An 8,333-nucleotide genomic window follows, 5' to 3' on the forward strand; every position below is an offset into this window, starting at 1 on the left:
CACACAACGTGAGCCATCTCCCTGTTGACAAGGGTAATTTTTAGTTATTCAGGCTTTTTATCCTGTGTATTGTGAGAAAAACAACCTCACTGGTTTGCTCACTCAATACTAGTATTGTTCCCCGGGGATTGTAATAAGCAAAATCACCTAGTCTCATTTCCAGATACTTGAATTGAGAATCACTCAGCTAACATTTCATAACCTAACAACACAGGCAAATCAAGTTGCTACACTATCTGACCTCCCCCAGGAACCTAAGTTCAGAATGTAATAATCATAAAAGCTTTGACAAAGATTTGGGAATAGAAATAATCCTAGATGCCTCTCCTTGGCTGTGAATTCTCAGTCTACCTCTGTTGTTCCATTCTCAACATGTGCATTTCTAAAGTCATTGTTGCATTTTAAATACAGTGGTATAAATGTGATGCTGATTCTAAGATTTTTTTAAAGTAGGCAATGTTCTACTAAACCCCCCAAAAATACCTAGCTTTATAAGCCTGGCTCTTTGCCCAAGATGGTGGGAATTTAAGCAGAGCCAGGCAAGGAGGGCAAAGGAAACAAGAGCCCCTGCCTGACCTTTTGGAGAGTTCCTGTTGAGGTCTCCAAGAAGACCACCTCCATCTAACAAAAAGAGAAATGGGGCCTAGGAATTTGAACCTATACCTACTGACTATATTCACAAACACTGCTCTGGAAATGCCGATATAGGAACACCACTGTTGAGGAACATGGAAGACTTAGAACTGCCAAATACAGAAAAGAACTCAGGTAAATACAGCCTCTTATCAAAATAACCTCTGAGAACTAGTGCCTGCCTATATCTGAGAGCTAGACCTCAGGTCCTGCTTATCAGACTGTCTTATGCATTAAGCATGCCTCAGTGCACCTTGATAACCAACTCATCTGATAATTACTTTAGCCTTCTTGGATCCAACTTTGCTGACAAAGTCAATGAACTTCAACCTGCCAATTCTTATGACCGTTTTGACCCAGTGCATTGGATTATAGTCTTGAAGTAAGCCTTGTCAATTAATCTTCAGTTGTGTAATCTCTGTCCATTTCAGACATTCCTTCCGCGTAAAACATAGGTGACCATCTATCTGGTTTGACTACCTGCTTGGCTTCCTCAAAATCTTTCAGAAAGCTTCTAAACATGGTGCGCAGCTCTGTCTCTTGTCCATTAAAGAGCATTAGCACACTCAGTTCCAGTAGCTTTCCATAGCACACTTGCAGATGTTTAAGACTGCAGGGCTTCCAGTAAGATAGAGTACGGAATGAGTGTGGGGCCTTCATTTCTGGATGAAAGGTCTCCAGAAATCATGCACACTTTCATCATTGCTATTATCCAAGCAGGAAACACAGATGAATTGTTTTAAATCTTGAGATGTGTTTATAAGCCAGTCCTCATTCCAAAGTCAAAGACTTTAGGAAAGATTGCTACATAAAAGTAGCACCTACTAGATCACACACAGCTTCTGCTGTTCTAAGTGTTGATTCTAGAATGCAAATTAACACAACTAATTCTCTGTCATCGGGTATAAGTGAAACTGTTAAGTTATATGCATTGTGTAAGTCAACTCACTATTAGAAAATGAAGTTAAATAATGATGAAATAATAAAATAAAATAATTGGGTAGTTTGCAGTTGAAACAACTGTTTTAAAGAAAACAATGTAATCATGTCAGTTAACATAAATATAGACTTTCAATATGCATACAATATCCTATATTTTAAATATATTTTATAGTCTGTAAATCTGTAATTTTCAGAAAAGCTATACATTTTAGTATCTATATGTCACTTTGATCAACCAAGAAAGGTTTCCAAGTCACTCAAAAGAATTTCTCTGCCATATGATACAATTATATCAAGGTTTTTGAAAGGAAGGCAATAAACCACTATATGCAACATCCTTCACTAAGTCTGATAACCTTCATTTTCTTTACCTGCATTTTTAAACTATACTGAGGTTTGTATTTTAATACCATGGAAAGGTGTATCCCTATCTGTCAAGTACTGTTTCTATCAAGATTCTCCCTAGCCTATTTCACACAGCTCTCCTATACTCCAGGCTAAGTGTTTGATACACCCAATTTAGCATATTTCAGCAGTCACATATTGACTTTGAGGTCCCCAAATGCTGTAAATGTAACAAGTGTGCAGAGTGTCTGGTGGATATTCCCAGCTCATTCTGGAGAATACTGACAGTGTCTTCTATTTTTTTGTGTCTCCCAGGATGCAGACAAGAGCCAAAAGTCCTAGAATATAGATAACTAACTTCTGAAGTAGTTACTTTTCCTGTTGTTCTGATAAAATACTTTTATAAAGCAACCTTAGGAAGGGGATATTTTGGCTTATAGTCCAGGGTACAGTGAGCCATGGCAGGGAAGTTACAGTGGCAGAAGCTTGAAGCAGTTGGTCAAATTGCATATACAGTCATGTGAGTTTTAGTCGTTAGATGTTGAGACATGTGGCTTTACCTGATGAGCCATCCCACCTGCCCTCATTCCTTTAATTTTTGAAACTAAACATACACCACTGTAACAGGGCCTTAGAAGGCCCCGAGACTTTAGCACAACTGACACCATGATGGAAGTACCATTCAGGCTATAAAACAAAACTAAAACAAAGGCCTAATCAAAGTCCACAGACACAGGAAAGTCTCTAAATTTACTAACCTTGCTTTTTTGCTCCTATAGTTCTGCTTCTGGCTAACTGTTACTATTAACTGAAGTATGTCAACCCAGGACATCGTTTTTGTGCTTAAAAACTTACCCTGAGAAAGGCTCAGGGCTACACTGGGATCCCAAATACCCAGTGTACTGGATGGCCAACTAATAAAAACTTTCTATTTGCTTAAACCCATGTCTGAGCAATCTTCCCTAGTGAAGACCCATCACTGTAGCTGTTCCCTGCAACCACAAGATGCAAACTGACAGAAAAGCAAATCAAGAATTATAAGACATTAATTTCCAAACACTTTAGCTCTCATGAAATCAAAGTTGACATACTTCAGCAAACACCAAGGAAAATAAGAATTAAACAGAATTATTTGTAAAAGGCCAATGCAAGCTGGTGTTCTAGAGGTAGTGGGGGCTAGAGTTTAACTTTTGCTTTTTATTTTGTTTTGAGTAAACAATAACATGGGCTGAAGATTCAAAAGGATGTGTGGCTCACTGATAGAGTATTTGTGCATCACAAGAGAGAACTCTTGTCACATTAGCAGTTCCTTGAAAGGCAAACCATCAACACACACTGAGTATCTTAGTTTGTTCCAGAGTGCAAGCCCTTCTCTTCTGTCATCAGTAATGAAGGATTGACTAATCAGTTGAGCCAGGTCGTATAACCTGGCAGCAACTGCTAGTAAAGCAGAAGAACATGCACTGCCTGCAGCCATAATCCAAGGCTTGCCAGGAAAAGATGAAATGGAGACATTGTTTAGGAAAATTGAGATTCTGGCACCTTGATTCGTTTCAGTGTATAGATTCACTAGACAGTGACATCAGGACACTCTCATCTCCAGTACTTTTACTGAAGCAGTGGTGTTTATCTTCTACTTTGGAGCATTGATTAAAAGAGAGCCTATTTACTTCTGAGATTACCATGAAGAGCTAGTGAATGGCATTCTCCAAAGTCTCCAGAGTTAAAAAAAGAGAAAGTGCCAGAGAAGTTATTCCCAGGAGAAAGGAAAAGATCCAGTTTAAAAACAAACAAACAAACAAACAAAAAACGGAGAAAGAGAATTTTCAAAGCTGAGGAGGTTTTCCTCACAGTATAAATCAGGTGCATATGTATAAATAAAAAGCAGAAAGGTGGTGATAACAAAAACTGGACCAAGGAAAAGAATGAGACGATTGACATAGGGCCAATTCATACATTCAGTCAGTGACTATTCTATAACGTATAACAAAATGGACTTTCTGACCCAAGGATGTTTAGAATTTTGTTTCCCCTGCGGTTCATATTACATCATTTGAACTTGTCAGGTTTTGGAAACATCCCCCAAAGCCCCATGTGTTAAAGGCTTAGGTGCCAATCTTTGGTGTTCTCAGATGTGGTAGAGAGGAAGTTGCATCATCAGGACCATCCCATGAAGGACATTTAGAGTCCATATCTCCTTTATACCCTTCTCTTTATTGACCTAGCACATACTCCTTTCCACCATGCTGTGCTGCTTTTCCACAGGTTCAGAAGCAATACAGCTAAGCAACCATGGGCTGAAACCTGTGATTCTGTGAGCCAAAATAAGCCTTTTCTCCTTCAAATGATAGAAATGTAACTACTACAACTCTGAATTATAAAAATCCTTAGAGCAAATATCAGAAGCATATGCAAACAAAAAACTAGATCAAAACACATGGGTGCTTGTCCCCAAACCCAATGACTTGAAGTCTAACCACAAAGCTCACATGATTATATGCAATGTGACCAACTGCTTCACCCTCCTGTGTCTCACATGCACAGGCAATCTTGCCTTTGCACGGATCAAAAGAGCATGAATTTCAGTTATACAATCATTTGAACAACATCAGTTTTCCAAGCACACAATTCCTATTCTAGTTAACCATGATATATTGCTTGAGTGTAGTTGTGTAGTCAGTATTCACTTCACACATACACAGAGAGGTGGGGGAGGGAGAGGGAAAGAGAGAGTGCTGTGTTGCCTACTTGACTTCCAGTGATAAGTTCATAAGTCATTGACAGACACAGCTATCCAATAAAAAGGAGACTGCACCAAAAACAATAAAAACAACAGCAGCAAAAAACGGTAAGTGGTAACATTGGAAGGAAAATCCAAATCAGTCACAAGAAAGAGAAACTAAAGAAGGAAAATGGTGGGAACATTGGTACTGTGGATGCTTAAGGGATCACAGCAAAGAATAACTTTTTCACGTAAGTGAGAAAAGTGATTGGAATTAAGAAGATAGTTCCCAGAGGAAATGATACCACCCTCAGCCCCAAGTAATAACAACAGGCAACCATCATTGAAAGAGAGGTCAACTCCCCAGATTCGGTGCAGGACACACCCAGACACCAAATTCTCAGCACAAAGGAGACTATCCTGGAGGGCAAGAAGGATGGGGAGGTACTGCATAAACAGTAACAGCAGCCAGCAAGCAAGAGAGGCTGTTTCTGCAGGAGTGGGATTTTAAGGGGAGAGTCTGTGCTAGGGTGAGTTGGTAAATCCTGATAGGACATACTAGCCAAATAAAGAATTTTGACGGGTAGACCTTGGTGTTTCGTCTCTGGAATAAGTCAGTGGCCAAATAAGGGAAGAGACCTTGGAGGCTAGCTTTAGGAATGTAAGGTTTTTAGCAAGGGAGAGGGAAGGGGTTAAAAGGGCAAAACCTATCAGCAGTGTTTGCCATGCTCAAACTGCTAGAGCCCCTTCAATCAGTAACAGTCACAGCATAGAAAATAGAAACTGCTGGAAGCAGATCTGATCCTAGAAGACTATAACAGATAAGAGTAGAGTTGCTTGTTTGTTTGGGTTTCATGAAACTATCTCTGGAAAGCTGACATTTCCAAAGCTCTCCACTTTTCTAATGAAAACATCCCATTTGTGACTATTTTTCCATAGTAATTTACTTTTGTATGCCCTTCTGTTCTTGACTGGAGGGTTATGTCACCCTAGCCTGGATAAGATCACACCTATGAATTCATGCTAAAACCTTAGAATTCCACTGTGCTAAGCATATCCTTGATTTATGCAATAATAATCTTTATGTTTCCTTGGCCAAGCAGAACTCAAGGCTCATCAGTTTTCTCTATGAACATCACTTTAGTCACTGAAGAATGTACCCAGCCCCAGTTCATTCATGTATGTCATGCCCAGACTTTAACATGCCCAACCCCCACATCAGTTCTTCCTGTCAAAGTAGCGTGCACATTTGTCACTTGTTTTTGAACCCTGAAGGAAAAAGAAGTAAACTGCTTTTATAGAATACACCAAGTCATCAAGGTGAACGTGTCATACAAATTATCATGCATCCTGGTAGACTTGGTAAGTCCTATGTCTCCAGTATAAACAGTATAAATGTGGTATGTTGTTGTTGTTGTTGTTGTTGTTGTTGTTGTTTTAAAGATTCGGGGGCTGGAGAGATGGCTCAGTGGTGAAAAGCACTATCCATTCTAGCAGAGGACTCAGGTTAGGGTCCCAGCACTCACATGGCACTGACCGTATGATCATCCATAAGGCCAGTTTCAGGAATCTAGTGCTCTTCTCTGGCCTCTGCAGGCACCAGCAACACCTGCAGTGCCTCACATGCATGGAGGCAAAACACTTAAACACATAACATAAAAATAAATACACCCATTTCTTTTTAAGATTCAACATGTTCTCTATTATGTGTATGTCAACTAAGGAAATATTTTTGTTTTGTTTTAATTTCAGAAGTAGAAACAAAATGTTTCATGAGGAAGTCTGAACTTATAATTCCAGCATTAACTGATGAGTTCTGCACACCCAACTTAGAAGTTCTGTTTTTTAAGCTTTCCAAGTCTTCATGAATACTTCTTTGTGTGTTGTAGGCCTACAAGCACAAAGACATGAGTTCTCTCCTCAGGACCAACATTTCTTTAAAAAGCTGGACTTAGTATTACATGCTTGTGATACCAGCTTTGGGGACAGCTGGATTTGTGGGGCTAGCTGGCCAACCAGCCTCACCTATTCAGTGAGTTCCTGGCTAGTGAGAAACCCCGTCTCAAAAATATTCAGCATGAATGGTGTCTGAGGAAGATCACCTGAGACTGACTTCTGGCCACTATGCATCTTCACTCACATGCATGTGCACTTATAAATACACTCAGTCCACTTAGTGTGAGAAAAGCCTGACCTATTCCCACTTCTCTACTTCTGGGCAAGCCCTCTGAGGACGTCCTGTCTCTGCTTGCAGATGGTAGGGTAGTAGTCAGGCATCTGGCAGTCACAAGCAAATGAACTCTACCTAGTAGTCAGGGGCAAGCAAAGTGGAAGAACTAACAAGTGTATCCCCAGGCTAGGCTGGAATCAAAGGCTCTTTGTTTCTTGAGAATTGGTGACTGATGACAGCTTCATCAGTCATCTCCCTAGAAAAGCATTTCCAGCTCGCTCTCCCAGTCCTCTGAGAATTCAGTCAGGTCTGAGGAACACCTCTTCCCAAAGGCTGGGTGCACACAATGGAGCTGTCTGTGCAATGAGCATTGTCAGCTCCTTCTTCTGTTTATCAGGGTGTGGTGGATCTGGCTCATACACCAATGCATAGTCAAATCACACGGTAGCAGGCAACCTGCAGTAGCATGTCTTTTAACGCGATTTGTATGACTGCATAATTTGTATGGTTACTTGAGGGTAAGACCCTGACTTTTCCTTCTGTGTGTTATAAACTACTGCAGTCAGCACCTGAAACTTTTACTCTCTCAGTAAATGAGCATATTAAAATGGCCCTTGTTGCCGGGCGGTGGTGGCGCACGCCTTTAATCCCAGCACTCGGGAGGCAGAGCCAGGCGGATCTCTGTGAGTTCAAGGCCAGTCTGGTCTCCAAAGCGAGTTCCAGGAAAGGCGCAAAGCTACACAGAGAAACCCTGTCTCGAAAAAACCAAAAAAAAAAAAAAAAAAAAAAAAAAAAAAGGCCCTTGCAATGGACTTCTGATCTGATTTGTGCCTAGTTCAAGTGCTGCGAAAACCAGGAGCATGTGGAGTAGAGAGGTCATAAATGTTGGCTGGATAGACTGCAATGCCACAACCATTTTATCTTTAAGCTGATCTGTTTCTATATGGTGTCCTTGTGCCCTTTCCATTCTGTCTAATCTGCTCAAAACTCAGGCCTTTTCTTGATTATAGATATCAAGACAAAAGCGTTGGTTTAAACCGTGCCATTGGTGTTGGCTTCTTTTTCACAGTACTGAGAGTACGACCTAGACCTTCACCCATGCTAAGCAAGTGCTCTGCCACTGAGCTGAATTTCCAGCCCTCAGCTGTGCCACCATTACTTTAATATACAGGGGACTTACATGTGGTGTCTGTGCTTCTCGCCAGGGTAAGTTCTGGACAAACAGACTGCTGCATGAGAGCCTTCATCCATTTTACAAAGTGATCTGGCAAAGATGGAAGCAGCCATTGTAGTTGCTGGAGGCAAGAACTGAGTCACCGTGTCTCACTTAGGGATTGTGCTTTCCAAATGTTAAGAAATATGGGGAAACAGAGGTATTAACATATTTGATAAGAGACTATCTCTCAAGATCCTCCAGATAGAGATATGCAGCAGCTACAAATAAGCTTATCATTCGCTTCCTTGTTGTTTATGGCACCACTGGGGCCGATGGCAGACACATTCATAGTTCTTTACATTAAT

Source organism: Peromyscus leucopus, chromosome 6 (assembly GCF_004664715.2).
Source record: "Peromyscus leucopus breed LL Stock chromosome 6, UCI_PerLeu_2.1, whole genome shotgun sequence".
Lineage (NCBI taxonomy): Eukaryota > Metazoa > Chordata > Mammalia > Rodentia > Cricetidae > Peromyscus > Peromyscus leucopus.